Raw genomic sequence first — 26,760 nt, forward strand, 5'->3', positions numbered from 1 at the left:
GGAGCTTAGTCGCTGGGACCACTATTAACGCTTACAGGTACTGTGAGACTCTGAAAAAACTCAAACGGGCAATTCAGAACCGGAGAAGAGGAATCTTGAGGAAGGGTGTACACATTCCTCATGACAACGCTCGCCCACACATCGCTCAGCAAACCGTTGTTCTCCTGCAACAGTTTCAGTGGAACATTTATGTCCCACCCTGTAAGTTCTGACTTGGCGCCCAGTGACTATCACCTGTTCTCTAGGTTAAAAGAACATTTGGCCGGAAAGCGATCCAGCCACGACTACGAGGTGACAGAAGAGGTTCATAACTTTCTGAACAGCATGGCGGCGAGCTGGTATGTCATGGGCATACAAAAACTGTCACAGCGTCTACAAAAATGCATCGACAGAAATGGTGTTTATGTAGAAAAATAGCCAAATGTTTAAGCTGTAACCTGATGCAAACCATTGTAGAAATAAACAGGTCTATGTACTTATAAAAAATATGAGACTTTACTTTTGGGATTACTCTCGTATACATCGGTACCTTCTGGAAAAAGGTATCGATATATCTACATTTATAAACATCCCTAGTTACAACATTCCAGCACTGATTTTACGGCTGTATCCTCTGAGATTTTGGGTAGTACTAGGTAACCAGTTGGTTGCTTAAGGCCGGTATTACACTATCAAATTTCTTTCTCAAGCATCTTTGTCCAATATCTTTGTCCATTTTTCCATTATCTTTGTCAAAGATATTAGATGGTGTAATAGGTGACTGACAAATGTCGTCCAATATTTGATCAAATCTAGGGCCTCGCTGTAGATTTGATCAAAGAAGTCGCTTGTCTTCTGTACACTGCAATGTGGCATGTTACCACATGGAGCGCTAGCATCGCTGCATTCTGTCGTCTGTAGTGTTTTTATTAACATTGCCGGTAAATACAATTGGTGTGTGCCGACAACTACAAAATTAATAGAGATGTATGAAGCTGATGAGGCGCTTTACAACGCGAGGCACGCTGAATACAAAAATAGATTACGAAGATTGGAGACCTGACCTAACCTAACCCTCTCCTGTAATGTGTTACAGTGAGCCTGTCCTCTGCACATGTAGCAGTTCTTAAGTGAATATTGTTCTTTGTGATATGAGGATACACTTCATTGAGCACGTACAGAAATGTATGCTTATCCATTCTCAAGTAATTAACGTACGACTTTATGTCCTCCACTATAAGCTCACGTACCAAGTTTTGTTGAATGCTTTTATCGTGTCGTCGTAAAACCCACGGCTTCACCCAGGTATGTTTCCCTTTTTTTCCCCCGCTTCTCTTCCACATGTGCACACAGTGCAATTGTGGTACATGCAACTGCTGCGGTCAATAACAAGTTGTTGTTGTCAGCCATCTTGAACTTTGACGAAAAATATGACGACACTGTAATACTCCTTCTAGCGCTACGTCAGAGATCTTTGTCAAGTACATTTGACGGAATATTTGATCAAATCTTTGAGAAAGAAATTTGATAGTGTAATACCGGCCTAAGGCAGGTTTTGTCGAGAGCTGAAACGTGGAGTTTGTTTCGCGGCGCAGTGAAACCAAGGCCGGTAACCAGAACGCGGAAGACGCAGCACAGCGGCTGACACTATGAAAGCTCGCGGTTTGCGCAGACCGACGCACGTGCCACGCTCGTGATGCCGGAGTGGGCGGGTATAATGCCGAGCCAGTCGGTCGTTTAGCAGCGCGCTGGTAAAGGGGACGGCAAGCGCGGAGTTTCACCTGCTTCAGCAAATCTCCCTCCCACCACCACCACACTACTGTACAATAGCTTGCCCTGCCGAGAGCTGAGGCGCCACACGCGAGGCGGAGAAGGTGCGCAATCGTACCTCCGTTCAACTCAAAATGTGGTGGTGGTGGTGGTGGTGGTGGTGGTGGTGGTGGTGGGCGGGAAGAGGGGTGGAGAGAGGGAAGGGAAGGTTGAGAAATACCGCTGAGGGTTTACTTTGTTGTGTGATGAACCAACCCTCTGCCAAGGACTAAAGAACACACAGCCCGTTTTCAGCTCCACTTTTTGTTAACACCACTACCTACTGCTTGCCCTACGAAAGAATGGCTGACCTCGAAATAAGTGTCCAACGAATAGAAAAGCAACTGAAATCACTCAACACAAGAAAGTCCACTGGACCTGACGGGATACCAATTCGATTCTACATAGATTATGTGGTGTCACATACCACACGTGCTAGGTGGTAGCCTTTAAATCGGCCGCGGTCCGTTAGTATACGTCGGAACCGCGTGTCGCCACTATCAGTGACTGTAGACCAAGCGCCGCCACACGGCAGGTCTAGAGACTTCCTAGTACTCGCGCCAGTTGTACAGCCGACTTTGCTAGCTATGGTACACTGACAAATTACCCTCTCAATTGCCGAAACGATAGTTAGCATAGCCTTCAACTACGTTATTTGCTACGACCTAGCAAGGCGCCACTATCAGTACTATTGACATTGTAAACCATGTATCGTCAAGAGCGACGTTCGTCATTAATGGATTAAAGTTAAGTATTCCATCAGCTACGTCCGTTGTTTCTAAATTCTAATTTCCTTGTCATGTTCCAGACCTCACGCCAGCCTGCGTGAGCTAAAACGCGTGCATTTCGGCCTCCTTTAGTAACACGGTGTTGGCTCTCCTGCCAACCACAAGAGAGTACGCGAAAGAACTTGTCCCCCTTCTAACAGCCGTGTACCACAAGTCTCTAGAGGAACGGAAGGCTCCAAATGATTGGAAAAAGAGTACAGGTAGTCCCAGTCTTCAAGAAGGGTCGTCGAGCAGATGCGCAAAACTATACATCTATATCTCTGACGTCGATCTGTTGTAGAATTTTAGAACATGTTTCTTGCTCGAGTATCATGTCGTTTCTGGAAACCCAGAATCTACTCGGTAGGAATCAAGATGGATTCCGGAAACATCGATCGTGTGAGACCGAATTCGCTTTATTTGTCCATGAGACCCAGAAAATATTAGATACAGGCTCCCAGGTAGATGCTATTTTCCTTGACTTCCGGAAGGCGTTAGATACAGTTCGACACTGTCACCTGATAAAGAAAGTAAGAGCCTACCGAATATCAGACGAGCTGTGTGGCTGGATTTAACAGTTTTTAGCAAACAGAACACAGCATGTTGTTATGAATGGAGAGACGTCTACAGACAAAGTAACCTCTGGCGTGCCACAGGGGAGTGTTATGGGACCATTGCGTTCCGCAATATACGTAAATGACCTAGTAGATAGTGTCGGAAGTTCCATACGGCTTTTCGCAGATGATGCTGTAGTATAGAGAGAAGTGCCAGCATTAGAAAATTGTAGCGAAATGCAGGAAGATCTGCAGCGGATAGGCACTTGGTGTAGGGAGTGACAACTGGCCCTTAACACAGTGAAATCTAATGTATTGCGAATACATAGAAAGAAAGATCCTTTATTGTATGATTATATGATAGCGGAACAAACACTGGTAGCAGTTACTTCTGTAAAATATCTGGGAGTATGCGTGCGGAACGATTTGAAGTGGAATGATCATATAAAATTAATTGTTGGTAAGGCGGGTGCCACGTTGAGATTCATTGGGAGAGTCCTTAGAAAATGTACTCCATCAACAAAGGAGGTGGCTTACTAAACACTCGTTCGACCTATACTTGAGTATTGCTCATCAGTGTGGGATCCGTACCAGTTCGGGTGCCGGCCGCGGTGGCCTCGCGGTTCTAGGTGAGCAGTCCGGAACCGTGCGACTGCTACAGTCGCAGGTTCGAATCCTGCCTCGGGCATGCATGTGTGTGATGTCGTTAGGTTAGTTAGGTTTAAGTAGTTCTAAGTTCTAGGGGACTGATGACCTCAGATGTTAAGTCCCATAGTGCTCAGAGCCATTTCAACTATTTGGATTGTATCTTGCATTTTAATTTGTTTAATATCGTTCGTAATTAAAAATTTTATTACTCTATATTTTTGTTGAACCTGCCTTAAAATTTATGTCTACTAGATACATATGGACAATTGCAAATTACAGGATGAAAATTGTGCAATACTTTATGAACCTAATTACCTATGTTCACTTACATTCAGCGAAGTACAAGTTGTGGGGAAATTTTGGGTTGAGATTTGAGTCTTAGTAAAATGTGTATCAGAACATTACTGGAACACGCTCTTCATCTTGTTCCATTTTTTCATCTTTAAGCGTCCTGTTGGCATTCTCTTTGCTACATACTGCTTCATTGGTGAATGTATACTAATTATATTTGTGTCAGTATACTTCAGCAAAAGTAACTATGAAATACATATGATTGCATGATATTCTAGGGAGACAAAAACATTTTACGGAAATGAATACGTAATCGCTTAAAAAATGTATCTGTCTAGCAATGGAATTCTACATTTAATTCATCAATAAGTGTATAATTCTGGGGGTATTGCGACACAATTTCATAATCAATTATTGATTATCAAGGCATTTTCTGTGATAAATGTTGCGGCGAAATGTGAACAATGTGATGGTGTAGATTGTCTGAAGGTAAAGGAGAAAAAGGACGGGGTTTAAAATGCACTACAAACACCACCGTTAAAAATTTCAAGCATCCCTGAAGAACTGATACACAGATTTTTCGCCGGGCGGTCTAAGGCGCGGCTTTTCCCGGCGTAGGTTCGAGTCCTCCCTCGGGCATGTGTGTGTGTGTGTGTGTGTGTGTGTGTGTGTGTGTGTGTGTGTGTGTGTGTGTGTGTGTTTGTCCTTAGGATAATGTAGGTTAAGTAGTGTGTAGGCTTAGGGACTGATGACCTTAGCAGTTAAGTCCCATAAGATTCTACAGACATTTGAACAACAGATTTTCCCAATACTGTAGACTGCTTGTTTGTAACCTTTTTACCCCTGAATTTTGTTTCGTCGAATTTTTCTTATATGTAGCATTGTTGATACTTACTGCACACTAAAGTATGTCTAGAATCAGTATCTGTAGCAGTTTTTGCAACAAACTTTCGGTAGAACGTATAGGAAAGCGGAAACAAACATGAGGAAATATGACATTTACTGACGTTGGAAACCAACTGTATCACCAAAACATACAACGTATCCCGAACAGAACTGCTGCAAGCAAATATTTTCCAATTGTTTTGCGAAATAATAATAGCTTTCCACAATTTGAACGATGTAAGATGCCACCGTAAACGACAGTGAGTTTAACATTTAGTATACAGGGTGCTACAAAAAGGTACGGCGAAACTTTCAGGTAACATTCCTCACACACAAAAGAAAGAAAATATGTTATGTGAACATATGTCCGGAAACGCTTACTTTCCATGTTAGAGCTCATTTTATTACTTCTCTTCAAATCACATTAATCATGGAATGTAAACACACAGCGTCACTTCAAACACTTTGTTACAGGAAATGTTCAAAATGTCCTCCGTTAGCGAGGATACATGCGTCCAACCTCCGTCGCATGGAATCCCTGAGGCGCTGATGCAGCCCTGGAGAATGGCGTATTGTATCGCAGCCGTCCACAATACGAGCACGAAGAGTCTCTACATTTGCTACCGGGGTTGCGTAGACAAGAGCTTTCAAATGCCCCCATAAATGAAAGTCAAGAGGGTTGAGGTCAGGAGAGCGTGGAGGCCATGGAATTGGTCCACCTCTACCAATCCATCGGTCACCGAATCTGTTGTTGAGAAGCGTACGAACACTTCCACTGCAATGTGCAGGAGCTCCATCGTGCATGAACCACATGTTGTGTCGTACTTGTAAAGGCTCATGTTCTAGCTGCACAGGTAAAGTATCCCGTATGAAATGATGGCGGTGAATCGAGGAAGTACAGTACATACTGATGAAACTAAAATGAGCTCTAACATGGAAAGTAAGCGTTTCCGCACACATGTTCACATAACATATTTTCTTTCTTTTGTGTGTGAGGAATGTTTCCTGAAAGTTTGGCCGTACCTTTTTGTAACACCCTGTATACTGCGCTAGCTGCTTCATCTCGAAGTACCTATTGCAACATACATCGTTCTGAATCTGCTTATTGTATTCATCTCTTGGTCTCCCTCTACGATTTTTACCCTCCACGCTGCTCTCCAATACTAAAATGGTGATCTCTTGTGGCCTCAGAAAATGTCCTACCAACCGATCCTTTCTTCTAGTCAAGTTGTGCCTCAAATTTGTCTTCTCCCCAATTCCGTTCAGTACCTCATTAGTTGTGTGATCTCTCCATATGTATAAAAACGGAATGTGCGGATCTGAGGCTCTACTGAAAGGGGGAAGGGGAGAGACTCATCTTTAGTCATGAAACAACGGAGTGTGTCATTGTGTTACTGTAGAGAGAATTACGTGGTTAGATAAGCCTGCGTGTACGACTGCTGTGCTGAAATTTTTCGGCCTGCGACGGTTTCGCAAAATTTGGCAGCCACGTTCAGGGGGACGCCAGTTTCCTGTCACAATGGGAGGCGTAGGCGCGCTGTCGGGTTTGGACTGTTTGTTGCGAGAGGAACGGAAATTGCTTCCGCGGCCGAGTCCCACGCCACGTCTGGCGCAGACAGGCCGCCGTTGAATGACTGACTGACGGCTGACGCAACCCTGGCGGAACAAATGACTACCGTCAGGGGGAGGAGTCCAGGAAGCTGAGCGAGCGGCGCGCCCGCAATTCGCTGGTGTTTCGCAACTGTCCGCCAGCCCGTCCACACGCGTGTGGTTCTACACCGCACCTGACTGCCGTTGCAGCACTAACCCACCGGGCTGGTTAAAGTCATGGGGGTGAATACACGCTCATATAAAGATGGCGGTGGTGTCGTGCGCACTAGGGTTGAAGTAGCAGCGTACTGGCGCACCCGTCATTTGTGCTCAAGTGATTCTCGTGTAACTGCCGACCTGATTACGGCCGCACGACGAGAATTAACTGACTTTGAACGCTAAATGGACATTCCACTCCGGAAAGTCCATATTCTAAGATCCAAAGGGTCAAGACTGTGGCGGCAACAGCAAATTTCAGGCAGTACCTCTCACCACAACGGTGTCCGGCGGGCTTCACTTGACGACCGAGGGCAGCGGCGTTTGCGTAGGGCTGTCGGTGGTACCAGACAAGCGACACCGTGTGGAAAAAATGAGGGATGTACGACGAACGTATGCGTTATGACGATGCGGCGAACTTTGGCATTAATAGGCTTTGGCAGCAGACGACTGTAAGAGGGCTGTTTAGGTTTTTATGTTGGTAACGTCACGTAGCGCTCTGTATGAAAATCGCTGACTGTGCTGTGTGCAGTCTGTGGCTGGTTTGCATTGTTGGAATATTTGCTATTGTAGTGTTGGGCAGTTGGATGTGAACAGCACGTAGCGTTGCGCAGTTGGAAGTGAGCCGCTAGCAGTAATGGATGTGGGAAGAGAGATGCCAGAGTTTTGAGAGGTTGCTTTAGGTGGACGATCGGGCCCTGTGTCCGCCAAAAAAGGAAATTTGTAAAGATGGGTGTCATGAATTGATATATATATATATATATATATATATATATATATATATATATATATATATATGATCACCTTTGAACATTATTAAGGTAAATACATTGTTTGTTCTCAATCATAATATTTGATTTGCTAACTATGCTTATCAGTAGTTAGTGCCTTCAGTAGTTAGAGTCTTATTTAGCTATGGCGCTCGCTGTATTGCAGTAGTTCCAGTAACTAAGATCTTTGTGAGGCAAGTGATTCATGAAAGGTATAGGTTATTGTCAGTCAGGGCCATTCTTTTGTAGGGATTATTGGACGTCAGATTGCGTTGCGCTAAAAATATCGTGTGTCAGTTTAGTGATGATCAGAATAAGTAAAGAGAGAAATGTCTGAGTACGTTCAGTTTTGCTCAGCTGTTTGAAAATCAATTAACGTAGAGTTTTACCAGCACAGTGAAATATAATTTTTTCCGTAGGGGACGTTTCACGAGTGACTCGAGTTCCTTTGCTAATAGCACGACATCTTCTGCAGCGACTCTTCTGCAATCGTGGTGCCCGCATCTCGTGGTCGTGCGGTAGCGTTCTCGCTTCCCACGCCCGGGTTCCCGGGTTCGATTCCCGGCGGGGTCATGGATTTTCTCTGCCTCGTGATGGCTGGGTGCTGTGTGATGTCCTTAGGTTAGTTAGGTTAAAGTAGTTCTAAGTTCTAGGGGACTGATGACCATAGACGTTAAATCCCATAGTGCTCAGACCCATTTGAACCGTTTTTGCAATCCTGATCTTATCGGTCGGTCCCTAGACCACTGGAAAACCGTGGCCTGGTCAGATGAGTCTCGATTTCAGTTGGTAAGAGCAGATGGTAGGGTTCGATTGTGGCGCTGACCCCAACGAAGCCATGGATCCAAGTTGTCGACATGGCACTGTGCAAGCTGGTCGTGGCTCAATGGTGTATACATGGGACGGACTGGGTCATCTGGTCCAACTCAACCGATCAGTGACTGGAATTGGTTAGGTTCGGCAACTGGGACCATTTCCAGCTATTCATGGGCGTCGTGTTCCCAAACAACGGTATCATGTCACTGGGCCGGAACTGTTTGTCACTAGATTGAAGAACATTCTGTCCAATTCCTGCAAATGATTTGCCACGCTGATAGCCTGACATGAATACCATCAAACATTTATGGGACGCATCGAGTGGTCAGTTTGTGCACAAAATCTTGCAACGACAACAATTTCGCCAATGTGGATTGCTCTATTGGCTGCATGGGTCAGTATTTCTGAAGCGGACTACCAACGACTTGTTGAGTTCATGCCACATTGCCACTACGCCAGCAAAAATGAGGTCTGAGATGATGATGATAGGAGTTATCCCATGACCTTTGTTACGTCACTGCAGAGTTGAAAACTGAGAACCACCAGCGATGGCGACATTGCAACCCCTCAGACAGAAAAATGGTGGTGAACAGTAGACTAAACACTACATTTTTGTATTTTGCAGCTTAATTTTGGGCGGATTGGGGGGGGGGGTTGGGGAGAAGATGCTTCAGAGGGTGGAAGAGTTGCGGTCAAATCGTGACTTAGAATTGATCGTTCTATAGGAGGAGGACTCCGTGGTTATCTAACTTCGTTGCAGTCTGCCTGAGTGTTTCCGGGACAACAAAACTGACTTTCCGTATTTCTTATAATTACTGGCCGAACTTATAATGCTATCACAACCAACTGATTAAGAGGTATAACCTGATGTTAAGGTTTTAAAGCAGTAAGACAAGATCCATCGCTAGCAACTGTGTACATGGTTTGATGGAGCGTAACTCAAGGCATAGTAAGTTTATTTTTGTTTTTAATTTTCTTTGCTGGAATTTTCAAATTACCTGCCACCTAGTGATTACGTCAAGCCGTGTTTTCAGAATATTAAACCTTACACTTACGGGTACATAGTGTGGAGGTTAATCGATTATAGTATTTTTTACCTTGCAATTTTACATGTTTTGGAAGTTAAAACTAATCAGGAAATGGAAATGCGTAAACTGTGTAATCAGAAGACTAGGTCGTTTAGATTTACAGAACGCCACCACCGATTCTGTCCAGGTGGGAGTACCTCAGGAAAACGAACTTGTGTTATGGGGAGTCACCGCCCGATCTACAACTAGTTACTATCCGAGTGCAAGGGCCTTAGCAACACTTTACGCCTCTCACCCTGGGATGAAGTGATCCGAAACCTACGTTAGGTTACTGTTCTGTTGTCTTCTGTTTCCATATCTGTTTGACATCTGACTTCCTGACCGCGCTCATCGGCTACTGGTGGTGAGTACTGAGAACCCACTCGCCGGTTTGCGAGGGACTGACACAGTTCTCGTTCGTGGAGATAATGGACTGGTCTTCCCACAGTAACGACGGCACGGAGCGACCATGCTGTGTTTAAGGAAAGGGCACTTCCACGGCACACCCCACATCTATAACACACTTGCGAAAAGTGCATTATCAAGTGTTTTCTGAAAGCAGGTTAGACAATAACAGTGAAATACATAACAATCCATACTTGAAATGCTTACTCACAAGTGTTATAAACTCCCTAAGATTGCATACTGTCATACGCAATTTATAACACTTGTTAGTAAGCATGTCAAATATGGATTGTTATACGGTTATATCACTTGTTATGTATTTCACTGTCATTGTCTAACGTGCTTTCAGAAAACACTTGATAATGGCACTTTGAAGCCGAAATCATGATTGTGTAAGTGTAAATGTAACACTGTAAATAAACAACAGTCTAATGGCGGTACTGACTTAAAGAAATATGACTGTGGCTCCGCATTATGAAAAAAATTATTCAGTTATTACAAGCTAAACTGTCCATAAGCAGAAGGTTGATATGTTCTTTAAACGCAGTGGCAAAGTAAAGTGCGTCGTTCTTAGGGTTTTGTTTTTGTACTGAACAATAAACATTACGCATTGTTCGAAGTAGTATTTATAAAGTTAAAATAACGTCCAATATATAGCAGACCGTGGACCTACAATCATCGACAACCAACGACAAACTTATTTTCAATAACATATACGGTATTACCAACAGGGAGGGGAGAGGGGGGGGGGGAGGGGAAGGGGCACGTTAACACCACCACGGAAAAAAGCAAAATACAAATTTTATTAATTGTTGTTGACTTTTACTAACTACACACTTTTTAAACATATTGATATGTACGTAGGGTGCAGAACCTGAAAATATTGACTATAACATTCGTTGCGAAAAGTCGCATCCACGAATAAGGGGGACCAGACTTTGTGACCAACTAATTACACTCACATTTTTTGGACCAAGTTTCACGGAAAAAATTTACACTTTATATAATCTAGTAGAAGAAAACTTGTTTCAAAATTTTGATATAAGGTAAACTACCAGCTTATAATACTCACAATAGATGGGCATTAAATATCCTTTTGATGGCGTTGCTACTATTAATATCATTTCAAATAAACACCTACATCCATACTCCGCAAGCCACCTGACGGTGTGTGGCGGAGGGTACCCTGAGTACCTCTATCGGTTCTCCCTTCTATTCCAGTCTCGTATTGTTAGTGGAAAGAAGGATTGTCGGTATGCCTCTGTGTGGGCTCTAATCTCTCTGATTTTATCCTCATGGTCTCTTCGCGAGATATACGTAGGAGGGAGCAATATACTGCTTGATTCCTCGGTGAAAGTATGTTCTCGAAACTTCAACAAAAGCGCGTACCGAGCTTCTGAGCGTCTCTCCTGCAGAGTCTTCCACTGGAGTTTATCATCTCCGTAACGCTTTCGCGATTACTCAATGATCCTGTAACGAAGCGCGATGCTCTCCGTTGGATCTTCTCTCTATCTCTTCTACCAACCCTTCCTGGTGCGGATCCCACACTGCTGAGCAGTATTCAAGCATTGGGCGAACAAGCGTACTGCAACCTACTTCCTTTGTTTTCGGATTGCATTTCCTTAGGATTCTTCCAATGAATCTCAGTCTGGCATCTGCTATACCGATCTCAATATCACTGTCGTCATGCATAGGAAACGTGTTTTATGAGCTGTTCTGAACAGGGGAGCAGGTCGCCAAGATTTTTCGCCTAAACAAATACTAAAAAAATAATACATGATGTCGTTCAGTAACGTTGGCTGTCCTGGTTACGGTGGTGATGGTGGCTCGTAGTGCACTTGTAGGTACGACAGGTGAAGCGGTAGGGAAGGCTAGAGGCACGTTTGTTTAGCTGCAACGTGCACTTTCCAACTCGCGCTGTCCTCCCAGTGACACTGGATGGAGTGGCGAAAGCGCCGTTCACGGCTAGCGGACGCAGAAAATTCCGTGACGCACGACGCATTTCACGCTTTGTTGGTAAATATGAAGTCCGTGCGTACAGGCAAAGGAATAGCTGGCGGCACACGTCAACTCAAGCCGACGCGGTATCGTGCTAACAGAAGGCTAATTGTTGCCTGGGTGGTAAGTGGCAGCTGGTTGAGAAAGAGAGAGAGAGAGAGAGAGAGAGAGAGAGAGAGAGAGAGAGAGAGAGAGAGAGCCACATGGCCCAAGTACGATCTTTCACAATTCGGCCTAATGGGTGGACCATTAGCCCTTCTTAGCACACACAATAGCGCAAATCAAATCGTTCGGTACACACAGTATTAACCAATTGCTTGGATGTGTCAACTAACCAGCTGGACGCAGTCTTCAGGATACATCGAGGAAACAATTAACAGAATACTCAAACAAACATATACGATACAATAACTGGAAAAAACTGAACGACATTATTACAGTTCTAGATGACACTGATGTTATACCTGGGATGAAGAATAGGAAAATCAAACTTCCTGGCAGATTAAAACTGTGTGGCGGACCGAGACTCGAACTCGGGACCTTTGCCTTTCGTGCTCTACCAACTGAGCTACCCAAGTTGGTAGAGAACTTGCCCACCAAAGGCAAAGGTCCCGAGTTCGAGTCTCGGTCCAGCACACGGTATTAGCCGGCCGCGGTGGTCTCGCGGTTCTAGGCGCTCAGTCCGGGACCGTGCGACTGCTACGGTCGCAGGTTCGAATCCTGCCTCGGGCATGGATGTGTGTGATGTTAGTTAGGTTTAAGTAGTTCTAAGTTCTAGGGGGCTGATGACCAAACAACCCATAGTGCTCAGAGCCATTTGAACCATTTGAACACAGTATTAATCTGCCAGGAAGTTTCATATCAGCACACACTCCGCTATAGAGTATTAAATCTCATTCTGGAAACATCCTCCAGGCTGTGGCTAACCCGTGTCTCCGCAATATCCTTACTTCCAGGAGTGCTAGTTCTGCAAGGTTCACAGGAAGGTTCTGTGTAGTTCAGAAGGAGGTGAAGAGGTTATGGCAGAATTGACGAGACAAGGGGAAGTTTTGATGGAATGGTACGTGTCACTGTACTGTGTTGGATTACTTAATTTCTAAATACCCTGACAGGTAAAAAGAACAGAAATCTGTTAAAGAAATGCAGTCGCGCCATGATCGATTTGTAGCTTTGCATTCACCTTCCACAAGATAAAAGATCCATTGTTCTACAGCTCCATATTGCCATTATCTGTTAGCAGTTTGTTACCTACATTGTTCCTAATGTGTGAATAATACGTATTACTCATTCATTTCATGTGTAAGCTACTTCAACACTACTTTGTCCCTAATACTGTGGTCAAAATTTTTTTCCCGTCCTGTTGTTTCTTGCTTCTAATACTACTATATATCACACCGACAATTCTGGATTCAGGATCGCTTGCGAAACGTTAAGCTTAACACGCATTTGACACAATTTGTATCTAGCGTCAAGATAACTCTCTTCGTTCGCCCAAATAGTAACACAGGTTGAGAAGCTGCTGACTGCACACATATAAGAGAGGTACGTGGCTCATTCTTACCGGGCGTAGAGCGAGACAAAAGATCGATGCCTTGAAACACTTTGCAGAATGCATTTATATCTGCTATTTGTTGGCACAGAGAAACAGTGTGCAAGTCAAATTACACTGCATAAGTTAACCATAAATGATAACATACAGTCATTTCCTTGCAGATGTAAAGTTTGGAAGGTAGAAGGCGATGTACTGCCAGAAGTAAAGCTGTGAGGAGAGGGCGTGAGTCGTGGCTGTGAGGAGAGGGCGTGAGTCGTGGTTGGGTAGCTCAGTTGGTAGAGGACTTGCCCGCGAAAGGCAAAGATACCGAGTTCGAGTCTCGGTCTGACACACAGTTTTCATCTACCAGGAAGTTTCATGAACCACACTATTCGAAATTGTGCACCCTTTTAGTACACTCTTGAAAATGCACACGTTCCTTTGACACAAATTATGGAATGTATCTGTTAACTTTCGCTATGAAAGGTTATACAGGGTATTCCATTGATAGTAGCCGAGCCAAGTATCTCACGAAATATAAAACGAAAAACTACAAAGAACAAAACTCGTCTAGCTCGAAGCGGAAAACCAGATGGCGCTATGATTGGCCCGCTAGATGGCGCTGCCACAGGTTAAACGGGTATCAACTGCTTTTTTTTTTTTAATAGAACCACCATTTTTATTACATATTCGTGTAATACGAAAAGAAATGTGAATGTTTTAGTTGGACCACTTTTTTCGCTTTGTGATAGATGGCGCTGTAATAGTCACAAACGTAAAAGTACGTGGTATCACGTAACATTCCAGCAGTGACGGCATTTGCTTCGTGGTACATTACCCGTGTTAAAATGGACCGTTTACCAATTGCGGAAAAGGTCGATATCGTGTTGATGTATGGCTATTGTGATCAAAATGCCCAACGGGCGTGTGCTATGTATGCTGCTCGATTTCCTGGACGACATAATCCAAGTGTCCGGACCGTTCGCCGGATAGTTACGTTATTTAAGGAAACAGGGAGTGTTCAGCCAAATGTGAAACATCAACCACGACCTGCAACAAATGATGATGCCCAAGCAGGAGTTTTAGCTGCTGTCGCGACTAATCCGCACATCAGTAGCAGACAAATTGCGCGAGAATCGGGAATCTCAGAAACGTCGGTGTCGAGAATGCTCAATCAACATCGATTGCGCCCGCACAGTTCTGCCACTGGGCACAAGAGAAATTACGGGACGATGACAGATTTTTTGCACTCGTTCTGTTTAGCGACGAAGAGTCATTCACCAACAGCGGTAACGTAAACCAGCATAATATGCACTATTGGGCAACGGAAAATCCACGATGGCTGCGTCAAGTGGAACATCACCGACCTTGTGGGTTAATGTATGGTGCGGCATTATGGGAGGAAGAATAATTGGCCCCCATTTTATCGATGGCAATCTAAATGGTGCAATGATGCTGATTTCCTACATAATGTTCTACCGATGTTACTACAAGATGTTTCACTGCATGACAGAATGGCGGTGAACTTCCAACATGATGGATGTCCGTCACGTAGCTCGCGTGAGGTTGAAGTGGTATTAAATAGCATATTTGATGACAGGTGGATTGGTCGTCGAAGCACCATACCATGGGCCGCACGTTCACCCGATCTGGCGTCCCCGGATTTCTTTCTGTGGGGAAAGTTAAGGATATTTGCTATCGTGATCCACCGAGAACGCCTGACAACATGCGTCAGCGCATTGTCAACATTGCGAACATTACGGAAGGAGAACTACTCGCTGTTGAGAGGAATGTCGTTATACGTATTGCCAAATGCATTGAGGTTGACGGACATCATTTTGAGCATTTATTGCATTAATGTGGGATTTACAGGTAATCACGCTGTAACAGCATGCGTTCTCAGAAATTATAAGTTCACACAGGTACATCTATCACATTGGGACAACCTAAATGAAATGTTCAAACGTAACTACGTTCTGTATTTTAATTTAAAAAATCTACCAGTTACCAACTGTTCGTCTAAAATTGTGAGTCTTATGTTGATGACTATTACAGCGCCATCTATCACAAAGCGAAAAAAGTGGTCCAACTAAAACATTCATATTTCTTAAAGTAGTGTACGAATATGAAATAAATTGGGGATTCCTATTTTTTTAAAAAAAGCTGTTGGTATCCGTTTGACTTATGGCAGCGCTATCTAGCGTCCCAACCATACCGCCATCTGGTTTCCCCCTTGAAGCTTGACAAGTTTCGTTCTTACAATTTTGAACATGGCCGATAATGCTCAACCGTAGACGAAATTTATAATATTACTTGAAAATACACCTCTCCGGTTGCACAGGTAAAACATTTTCAACTTTACCTAAGTTTCAACTGCTTAACGCAGCCTTCATCAGAAGTACAAAAAAATTACCTCTGATGAAGGCTGCCTTAGAGCAGTTAAAACTAGGTAAAGTTGGAAATTTTTTACCTGTGCAACCGGAGAGGTGTATTTTCAAGTTTCGTTCTTTTTAGTTTTTTCGTTTGACGCTTATTTAGTGAGATATTTGGCCCAGCCACGATCAATGGACCACCCTGTATATAACCTAACCCTATTATGTTTTACATACGTCACATATTACTGAGCTCTCAAGTGATATTTATCCAAGCATATCCTTAAATTTCCATAGCTATCCGAAAATGGGACACTTTACCCCAATACTGCTGATTATTGTGCCTTTGATAGTTGAAAACATTATCTTTATACGTTTTTAATTCTTCATCCGGACCCAGAAGTCATTTGTAATGGTCAAGATAAATGCGTCACTCAGCACACAACACTTCGCGCAGAATATTCATCCGCCCACTGACATATGGAACACACCGTCCTCGCTTTGGAGTGCAACAGATTACACAAAGATGAGGCATTCCCAGCGCTCAGTAATGAAGTACCGGGACAGACAAAAATCTCGGTAGACTTAAGATCCACGTTGTCCATAAAAAAAAAGTCGGCAGCGATGGTAGCACAATTGAGAGCGTACACTATCAGCGTTAAATTGATAAGTGGGCATCCCAATCTCACCGAGGCACTGCTTGCCTTCAGATTTTATCGCGCCATCTACGACTTCCTCGTGCGACTGTTCAATGTTCCATACCTACAGAAGCAACGAAGGCGCCATTGGGACCACTTCTGAGCCAACTCAGAGTATCTCAAGGTAGAGGAAACAGCCTGTTGAGCTTATCTCTTACCACAACGGATTGTCACCGGAAGTGCGTCACGCCAAGGAGTCACTGTTCCACACGCGAGCCACATACCTGAAACAAAAGAACGCCAGCAGTCAGCGCCGTGTGCGACATACATGGGCATGCAGCGGGCTTTTCAGCTGCACGAAATCAACTACAGTATGATGCAGATCTAAATTTAGAAAGATGAGCAATGAATGGAAATTGGGCTGGAAAATTACCAATAATGATACAAGTTCTCATGTTCACACATATTCTTTAAGAACAGTACTATTTTTAAAGTTCGAAAGGCTTGTACAGAAATCAGATGCCAGTTGTAAAGAGTAGCAAGAAAGGGAAGCAATGGTAGAGAAGGGAGTGAGACACGGTTGTAGCCTATCTCCGATGTTACTCCATGTGTAAATTGAGCAAGTAGTAAAGGAAACCAAAGAAAAATTTGGATTAGGAATTGAAGGTCAGTGAGCGAAATTAAAAAGTTTGGGGTTTGCTGATGACACAAATTCTGTGGGAGACAGCAAAGGACTTTGAAGAGCAGTTGAATGGAATGGACTGTGTCTTGAGAGGAGGATATAAGATGAACAACAAAAGCAGAACAAGGGTAATGGAATTTACTCGAATTAGGCAATACTGAGGGAATTAGGTTAGGAAGTGAGACAAAGTAGTAGATGAGTTTTGCTACTAGGGCAGCAAAATAACTGACTATGGCCGGAGTGAGAGAATATAAAATGCAGAATTTTTGAAGAAGAGAAATTTGTTAACATCGAATACAACGGGTGATCAAAAAGTCAGTATAAATTTGAAAACTGAGTAAATCACGGAATAATGTAGACAGAGGTACAAACTGACACTTTGTAACTGCAGCCGTGAGGGGTGAGATGTACGCCGATATGTTACAGAATCGCATCATCCCAAGCCTGGCTAATCAACACCTGCTGGAACGTACGATGTTTATGCAGGATCGCGCTCCACCCCATATTACTAGACGCGTGAAAGATCTCTTGCGCGCGTCGTTTGGTGATGATCGTGTGCTCAGCCGCCACTTTCGTCATGCTTGGCCTCCCAGGTCCCCAGACCTCAGTCCGTGCGATTTTTGGCTTTGGGGTTACCTGAAGTCGCTAGTGTATCGTGATGTACCGACATCTCTAGGGATGCTGAAAGACAACATCCGACGCCAATGCCTCACCGTAACTCCGGACATGCTTTAAAGTGCTGTTCACAACATTATTCCTCGACTACAGGTATTGCTGAGGAATGATGGTGGACATATTGAGCATTTCCTGTAAAGAACATCATCTTTGCTTTGTCTTACTTTGTTATGCTAATTATTGCTATTCTGACCAGAAGAAGCGCCATCTGTCGGACACTTTTTGAACTTTTGTATTTTTTTGGTTCTAGTAAAACCCTATGTCATTCCGAGCATGTGTGTCAATTTTTACCTCTATCTACATTATTCCGTGGTTTATTAAGTTTTCATATTTATTCTGACTTTTTGATCACCCGGTAGATTCAAGTGTTACATAGTCTTTGGTGAAGAATGAATGTAGCCATGAATGGAAGTGAAACATGCAGGCTGAACAGTTTAGATAATAAGGGAATAGCAGCTTTTGAAGTATGGTGCTACACAAGAATGCTGAAGATTAGATGGGTAGATCACGTAACTAATGGAGAGGTACTCAATAGAACTGGGGTGAAAAGGAATTTGTGGCACAAATCGGTTGGGATGACACATTCTGAGATATCGAGTTATCACACGTATTTAGTTCTGGAGGGAAGTGTGGGAAGTAAAAATCTTAGAGGGAAGAGATGAATACTTCGAGCAGATTCAGAAGGATGTAGGCTGCAGTAGATATTCTACACGTGTGTTCTGCATTTTCCCATGTGCTTGATGTGCAAAATCAAAATGCTTTCTTTTGATCCGAACAATTCTGTGCTCGCTCATTGTGCAGATTTACAATAATGTTACAACAATACTGTAGCAAAGATTACAAGTTGAAAACAGAAAATTCACCAAATGTAGTAGAAAGCAAATTGTATATATACACACACACATATTACATACGCAGGGCGTATTAAACAAGCCGATATCAAAATTGGCACCGCTGCGCGGTATTAGCCGAGCGGTATAGGGCGCTTCAAAAAAATGGCTCTGGGCACTATGGGACTTGGTGAACTTCTGAGGTCATCAGTCCCCTAGAACTTAGAACTACTTAAACCTAGCTAACCTAAGGACATCACACACATCCATGGCCGGGGCAGGATTCGAACCTGCGATTGTAGCGGCCGCGCGGTTCCAGACTGTAGCTCCTAGAACCGCTCGGCTACTCGGGCCGGCAAGGGCGCTGCAGTCATGGACTGTGCGGCTGGTCCTGGCGGAGGTTCGAGTCCTCCCTCGTGTTTGTCCGTAGGATAATTTAGGTTAAGCAGTGTGTAAGCTTAGGGACTGATGGCCTTAGCAGTCAAGTCCCATAAGATTGCACACACATTTGAACATTTTTTGATAATTGGCACTGAAGCGGAAACAGTCACATTGTGCACGGTCACATCGACATATATTTCAGGCTTATTTCTGACGAATGCGTCATTGGAGTACCACTTCTTCACATATCATTGAATTAGGTAATAACGATACTGTAAGTTTTGGTATTACTCAAATATCTAAGTGAAAGACAAAATAGCGCCGGAGAGGATATTCGGAAAAAAAGACTTTTCCACAAATGTGAGTGCATCTTCGCAACGTACATTAAAAACTATAGTACTTTTATTTGAAGTTTTTACGTCTGTTGCCGTTTCTTCGGTATTGAATCATGAATATTAAACTCAAAATTTTTTTCTAGGTGGTGGTTCACCTCTCAATGAGCTCGTAGGAAAAAAAAAAGTTAAATGTGTGGCTAGGGCCTACCTTCGGATAGACCGGTCGCCTGGTGTAAGTCTTTTAGCTTACGCCATTTCGGCGACTTGCGTGTCGTATTTTGCTGTACAATAAATACATTTCCAAGCCGATCAAAATGCAAGTGTATCCCTTTGGCAGGTTTAGTTGTGGTAACAGATTCGCGAGAAGTGCAAAATTCGAACCACTTCCCCTGCTGTCGTTTTCTGGTCGTCGGTGGTGGAGTCTTCTATGCACTCGCACCCGGACGCTGTGTACTTTACGTAACTCGTTTCACCTATTCTGTAGTTTCTTTTTCTTTTATTTTTATTGATATTTCAGGTACCAATAAACAATTCATATCATTTCACGTCACCGTCCCAGCACCACATCACCATCGTATCACTATAATCGTGATCGTGATTTTTGCACGGGCGTGAGAGGAAACTTGAAAGATTGTAGAGCGGTTCGACGTTCGTCGGCAGGGCAGCGGAGAGAGGGAACCGATGGCGTAGGAAGGCAGACAGTTGCGGCAGGTGTTACCGGCAGCTGCGCGCCCACGCCCCCCAGGGCGCTCACAGCTGCTTCCCAGCTAGCTGCGGCGAAAAGCACCCCGCGGTCTGCCTTGTAAGACGCAAACAAGGCTTCGCCTCCAGTCTGCGATGCCACACAGTATCGCCCACGCACGGTAGTTCGGTCGCGTGCCGTTCCTCTGTCACCGCCCGATAACAGCACACCTGTCTGTTGGTCTCTGTAGCTCTGGATTCCTAGCGGTGGCGTGTAGCGAGGGCCACCCACAATAGGTGTGTTTGCTCTGGAGGAAACCAGTTGCGCAGAAAGGGATGTGCTTATGGCACGCCTTGTAAGGTGGTCCACAAGCGGAAATACGAAGTGTGATACCGTCAACACACTGACTGAACGCAACCAAACTGACACTCACTTCCATGTATGTGGGATCCGCAAAACCGCCACAGTGATGCAGGTAAAAAAAGTAGCTTTGGTAGCATAAAAACAGAAAATTAGCTAAAGGCTTAAAAAATAGTAGCTCAAAATGGTTCAAATGACTGAGCACTATGGGACTTAACATCTGAGGTCATCAGTCCTAGAACGTAGAACGACTTAAACCTAACTAACATCCATGCCCGAGGCGGGATTCGAACCTGCGACCGTAGCGGTCGCGCGGTTCCGGACTGAAGCGCCTAGAACCGCTCGGCCAATGCGGCCGGCAAAATTTTAGCAATTTTAGTAGCTGAAAAATTTACTATGTATCTTTACGACCAATTCATACACACCTGCCCGCATCTCGTGGTCGTGCGGTAGAGTTCTCGCTTACCACGCCCGGGTTCCCGGGTTCGATTCCCGGCGGGGTCAGGGATTTTCTCTGCCTCGTGATGGCTGGGTGTTGTGTGATGTCCTTAGGTTAGTTAGGTTTAAGTAGTTCTAAGTTCTAGGGGACTGATGACCCAAGATGTTAAGTCCCATAGTGCTCAGAGCCATTTGAACCATATTTATAAGACATAAAATATGGTAAACAAGTAATGTAACTAATATCTAAGTTTAACAAAAAATTTAAAAGTATATACAAAAATAAAATAACGCGCTCTCTCGAAAATGACTTCATTGTTATATTTTAGGATTCTTTATTGGAAAAGGAGTCAATCATATTTGACTGTCGTTAATTAAGACTCTACAAAATATTCTCTTCACTGTTTTTAATTCTCTTTTTCGCATAATTCTAATGTGCTTTCCATCATTTCCCGAGCTACGCTGACAACTAAGTCTTTCTACTTAAGTGCACCTTTCCGTTTTCGGTTTGCTTCTTTAAGCGACGTACAAGCAGAAGCATTTGTTTTTACTGAACCTAGGCCCATTGGCTCTGAGCACTATGGAATTTAACATTTGAGGTAATCAGTCCTCTAGAACTTACAACTACTGAAACCTAACTAAGTGAAAGGACATCACACACACCCATGCCCGAGGCAGGATTCGAACCTGCGACCGTAGCGGTCGCGCGGTTCCAGACTGAAGCGCCTAGAACCGCTCGGCCACACAAGCCGGCTAGGCCCATTATGTCAACAAATAAATTTGGTATTTCCATTTATACATCTTTAGTGAACGTCAGCCTTTGATTTAAAAACTTATTTTGTTAATAAAACCGTTGCTTTCATTAAAATGTCGTACTTCCTACCACAAAGGCAAACTTCTTCAAAAATAGCTCTGAGCACTATGCGACTTAACTTCTGAGGCCATCAGTCGGCTAGACCTTAGAACTAATTAAACGTAACTAACCTAAGGACATCACACACATCCATGCCCGAGGCAGGATTCGAACCTGCAACCGGAGTGATCGCCCGGCTCCAGACTGTAGCGCCTACAACCGCACGGCCACTCCGGCCGGCTGGCAAACTTCTGTTTTACCGTCTATTACCAACTCTTGGAAAAGATGTAAGGCAGATGGCAGACCGATTCGTTGGAAGAATTCTCGGGGAACAGTGCCATGAAAGGAAGTAGCTTACAAAACACACTTTATACAAATACTTTAATAATGCTAGTTTAGCACCCGCCGCATTGTTTGCGTAGATTGAACGGCCTAGAGAGGTTATTCATTTTTAATTAATCGAATTTTTATATTGTCCACTCCTGCTAAGCTCTTGACGCTAATTAAGACAACATAAGCATGGTCTTTTCCGAATGTACTTCTGACCAAAAAGATTCTGGTAGCTGTAATCCAGAAGTTTTGTTAATTATGCCTTTTTCGTCCTTGTGGACGTATTTCCACATCAACTTTCATCCCTTAACAAATATTTCTTAATATCTAACCGAGAAGTGAACTAATTTCCACAAATTTAGCTTCAAAATCTTTTTAATGTAACTAAATATTTTCTTTAAAATTTTGATCCCCTACTGCATTCCCTTGCTTAGGCTCTGAATTTCCAGAAACACAAACTGTCTTAGATGTAGCCGTAGTTGTTTATTAATTATTTCCAAAAAAACTTTCACCCACTATCTTACCCCCTTAGTGGTTGAATTTCCAAAAATATTGAAACACGAATTTTTTTATTTTCTGACAGAGAAACCAAATACTAGTTTTCATGGTTCTAGTTCCAAAATTCCCTTAACAGTGACATTCTTTCGAAAAGCCTTTCATCCCCTATTTCACCCCAAGATGTTTGGAATTTCGAAAAATAGCTTCTTAAACGACTCCTGCAGTTTAAGATCTACACTTTGTCCAAATTTCAACTTTCTATCCTCAGCGGTTTGGGCTGCTCGTCAGTATGGGGTTCGTCCTAGATAGAACCACTAGAGTAAATGGGGAAGATCCAAAGAATAGCAGCACGTTTCGTTGCAGCTTCATTGAGTAAGCGTGAAAGCGTCACAGATGCTCAGCCACCTGCACTGGCAGACACTGCAAGAGAGGCGTTATGCAGCTTGGAGAGGTTTACAGATGAACTTCCGAGAGAGTACCATTCTACAAGAATGAATCGACGCATTAGTTCCTCCCACATACGTCTCACCAAGTGAGCACTGTTGCACTATCAGAGAAACTAGAGCTCGTACGCTGTTGTACAGAGAGTTACTCTCCCCACGTGAAAGGAACAGGACGGGAGGGAAAGACACTGGTGATATCGGGAAATACAACGGTGAGAAGGGCTATCGCTCACCGCACTACACATTGCAGCTCGCAGCTGACGGATATGGAAGGGACCCTGGTGATGGAAACCAATATTTGTTACAGGGCGAAGTTGCGAGCGTTATTCTGATGACTGTGTAATTTGCCTAGTGAGATGGGTATGCGTCACCATGACCAGCAGGGTGTGTGCTTGCGCATGTGCACCTGGATAGGTCACTTTCCAGGCAGCAGAGCACTCCCTCACCGTGATGTAGCTACCTGTCTGCCTTTGTTCACCGTCCGACGGTAGGCCTACATCACATCGCTGCAAAGAGCTTCTCATCCCTCGACTCCGGGCCTCGTCATGGCCGACATAGAAGTAATTCTTGCAGCAGTAGGGAACGCTGCACCTATTCCAACGATTCTCCACTGATCACTTTCCGATGCATAAAATACAATCCGCATGTACACGAATCTCGGAAGCCATAGAAAGGCGCTTGGCAAAGGGTATTCTGTACCAATCCCAGTCGTCCTCTCGACTTTTCCACTTGCAAACGGAGGAAAAAAAACTGTGTACATAATATTTTCTCTCTCCAGCGGAGTGTGCGCTGCCAGATTAAAACTGTGTGTCGGACCGAGACTCGAACTCAGGACCTTTGCCATTCGCGGGCAAGTGCTCTACCATCTGAGCTACCCAAGCACTACTCACGCCCCGTCCTCACAGCTTTACTTCTGCCAGTACCTCGTCTCCTACCTTCAAAACTCAGTTGGTAGAGCACTTTCCCGCGGAAGGCAAAGGTACCGAGTTCGAATCTCGGTCCGGCACACAGTTTTAATCTGCGAGGAAATTTCAACTGTCTGCATGCCTCCTTACGAGCGATTACGCGAAATGTACGTTGGCGGCAGTAGAAACGATCTGCAGCCAGCCGCAAATGCCGGTTTTCTGAACTTTCTCAACAGTGTTTCGGGAAAATATCGTCATATTCCTTCAAGACATTTCCATTTGAGTTCACTGATCACTTCTGTAACACCCACGTGTTGACTATCTACGTGGCCAAGTCTGCACCGTCCTTCTGAATTACTTCGATATGTTCTATCAGTTTATGTAGGGTTAGCAAAGGATCCCCGTAACTACTGTGACGTCTGCACAATACCCAATACGTTTCCCTACAGCAAATTTCTCTGGATATTCGAATAGGTGAACATCGAAAGTGCAAAATTAAGCACACAAGGTACTTGTTCCAACAGTTCGCACTCCAGATCGCCCAGTTTTGACACTTTCGAAGCACCCTTGGCTGCAGGCTCATTTTCAAGTTTTGTTTTAGCCACATGACTTTTCAAATTTCGATTTTCGTTCACTATGAACCGTGTGAATTAATTTTAAAACGAGACGGTAGTTCACTATATTCCTTTGAAAGAATCAGCACGCCCACTACCTTAAATTCTATGGAGTAAATTATTCCGAAGATCATCATATCAAATAATATCACCGCCGTACCGCATCGTCACCGCCGTACCGCATCGTCATCGTCCTTTTTGGAGAGACATTCGCGAGAAATTCTAAACGGGAGACCTAGTTCCGCCAAGGAGACAATTGGAGACGTGTGACGTGGAGGCAGCGTTTAGCACGTTTTAGCGCTATTTTAGAATTGGCCACCGAGAGTGCCAGGCACCCACAACTCAGTTCGGTTCGATGCAGGAGCACAAACAAAACACCTGTGATTGCCTTCAAGGCAAAGTCCAGACGGATGAAACCAATAATCTTTTGTATGAACAAAGTTCAATCGTCTCATTACTTTCCAAATGAGTTTATGTGTTAAAAATGTTTGGTGTTAAGCATGTGAAACCTTTAGGGTTGAATATAATCGTGGAGAGAAATTGTGTCACGAAATTTTAACTCTGGATAGCTGATGCCAGTGGGAACCAAAATTAGTGTTGTGTAGGTCAACAACACACCACTTTTAAACTACGGAAACTTGGCGCCACACGCTCCGATTGCCCCATGGTTGTCGATTCACATACACGAACGTCCCTCGCCCCGTCACTGCTCCAACGCACAGGTGTAAAACACCATACCTTACAAGTTTCACAGCATGAACAGCTAGTATGTAGGAAGAGGTAAAGACTTTATGCTCACATCATTTTGTGTGTGTGTGTGTGTGTGTGTGTGAGTGTGTGTGTGTACATGGTTCCACGTAGTCAGCGCGTACACAACTTTCCCACTAGAGCGCGCCCCGCTAAGCACAACAGCGCAGGCGCAGCGCTCGTCCGCCTCCGCACTACGAGATGGCGCTGCCTTAGAGACGGACCAAATTCTGCTTCCGCCGATCCGCGTATTAATATGTAACGCAGCCACTGAGATTGCTGCTAACGTAGAACCTTTCTTCCTCGCGGATCACACTCGCGCAGAAATACCTGAACGCTCAAGGCATTATCATGAGTGTACAGACCTCTGGTGAGTCAGTCTGCAATAGTCTGCAGTCAAGTTTCAGTCTGCACGTAATAAGATTATCATATTCCTGGACATAGCCATGAAGAGAAATGTATAGACACTTTGTCAAGTATCAGAGATATGTGAGAATACGATTAACGTACCAAGACCAAAGAAACTTCAGATTGTCAATTGTAAACAGCATCCAGAATGAAGTTACGTAATGTCTATGATTTTAATAAATGTGTGTGAAAATTAATCAAGTTCTGTTTAAAGTTGGTCACCGTCAATCTGCTACTCTAAGCCTGCAACAGGCATTTCTAGCGTCTGACCTAACGGCAGAAGACAAACACGCCACGATAAGGCCCCGAGACATATTGCTGACACTCGCCTACTTAGTTAGAGCGATAAGTCAAATATCCTGATGGTGTGTGTACCGAAGGTCTTACAGTACGCACACCACTGTGTGTGTGTGTGTGTGTGTGTGTGTGTGTGTGTGTGTGTGTGTGTGTGTGTCATTACTTTAATATACATTAGTTTTCACGTAGAAGAGAATGTCCATTGTATTTTAAATACATCGAATGGGGTAGCAACAATACTGCAGTCAGTTATTCCTTCCATGACGCATTCTGCCATGTCAGCAAATTAACAATTTTTATGAACTTTAGAATGTCTGAAGTGATCTGTACAACGTTATCTTCAAGTGACTGCTGTGCTGGTTCCGGAATATGTCTTAGATATTGTGAGACAGCCATATTTAATACTGTATTTTGATATTTTAGTAATCTTAATTCATCTGACGTGACTGCATTACGGTCATATGAGAAACATTTTTATTCTCTGGCAGGAGCTGAGTGAACGTTACTTTTGAGAAGAACTGTTTGAATTAGTTTTGATATAGCATGATGATACTTCTGTCAATACATGATACAGTTCCGTCATTAGCCACAGGAGTATGTCCCCAGAAACCTATTATACTATGGCGATCTTTAGCTGTTATAGGTACTCAATCCATGGGAGCAAAATATGCGATAATAGATTTGTCTGGTTTCAGCATTCGAAATATGGATTTATAACAGGGCTCTGAAAATACGATATCAGAGTGTGTGTGGTATCTGCAGTATACGCAAGCAATCAATAATGATGATGACGATGATTTATGGGGCACGTAACTGCGCGGTCATCAGCGTCCGTACAAAGTCCAAATCTTTACGCAGTCCAATTTTTTCACAGTCCAATCTAGCCACTGTCACGAATGGTGATGACGAAATGATGAGAACAACACAAACACCCAGTCCCCGGGCA

At 43.9% G+C, this 26,760-nt stretch overlaps 1 protein-coding gene across 2 annotated transcripts in view; it reads right to left on the reverse strand.

Moving 5' to 3' along the window:
* LOC126292259 (inositol-trisphosphate 3-kinase A-like) overlaps positions 1-26,760 on the reverse strand; it is an 847,830-nt gene that overhangs the window by 105,807 nt on the left and 715,263 nt on the right. The gene's annotated exons all lie outside the window — the stretch shown is intronic.

The sequence above is a fragment of the Schistocerca gregaria genome, chromosome 9 (assembly GCF_023897955.1).
Source record: "Schistocerca gregaria isolate iqSchGreg1 chromosome 9, iqSchGreg1.2, whole genome shotgun sequence".
Lineage (NCBI taxonomy): Eukaryota > Metazoa > Arthropoda > Insecta > Orthoptera > Acrididae > Schistocerca > Schistocerca gregaria.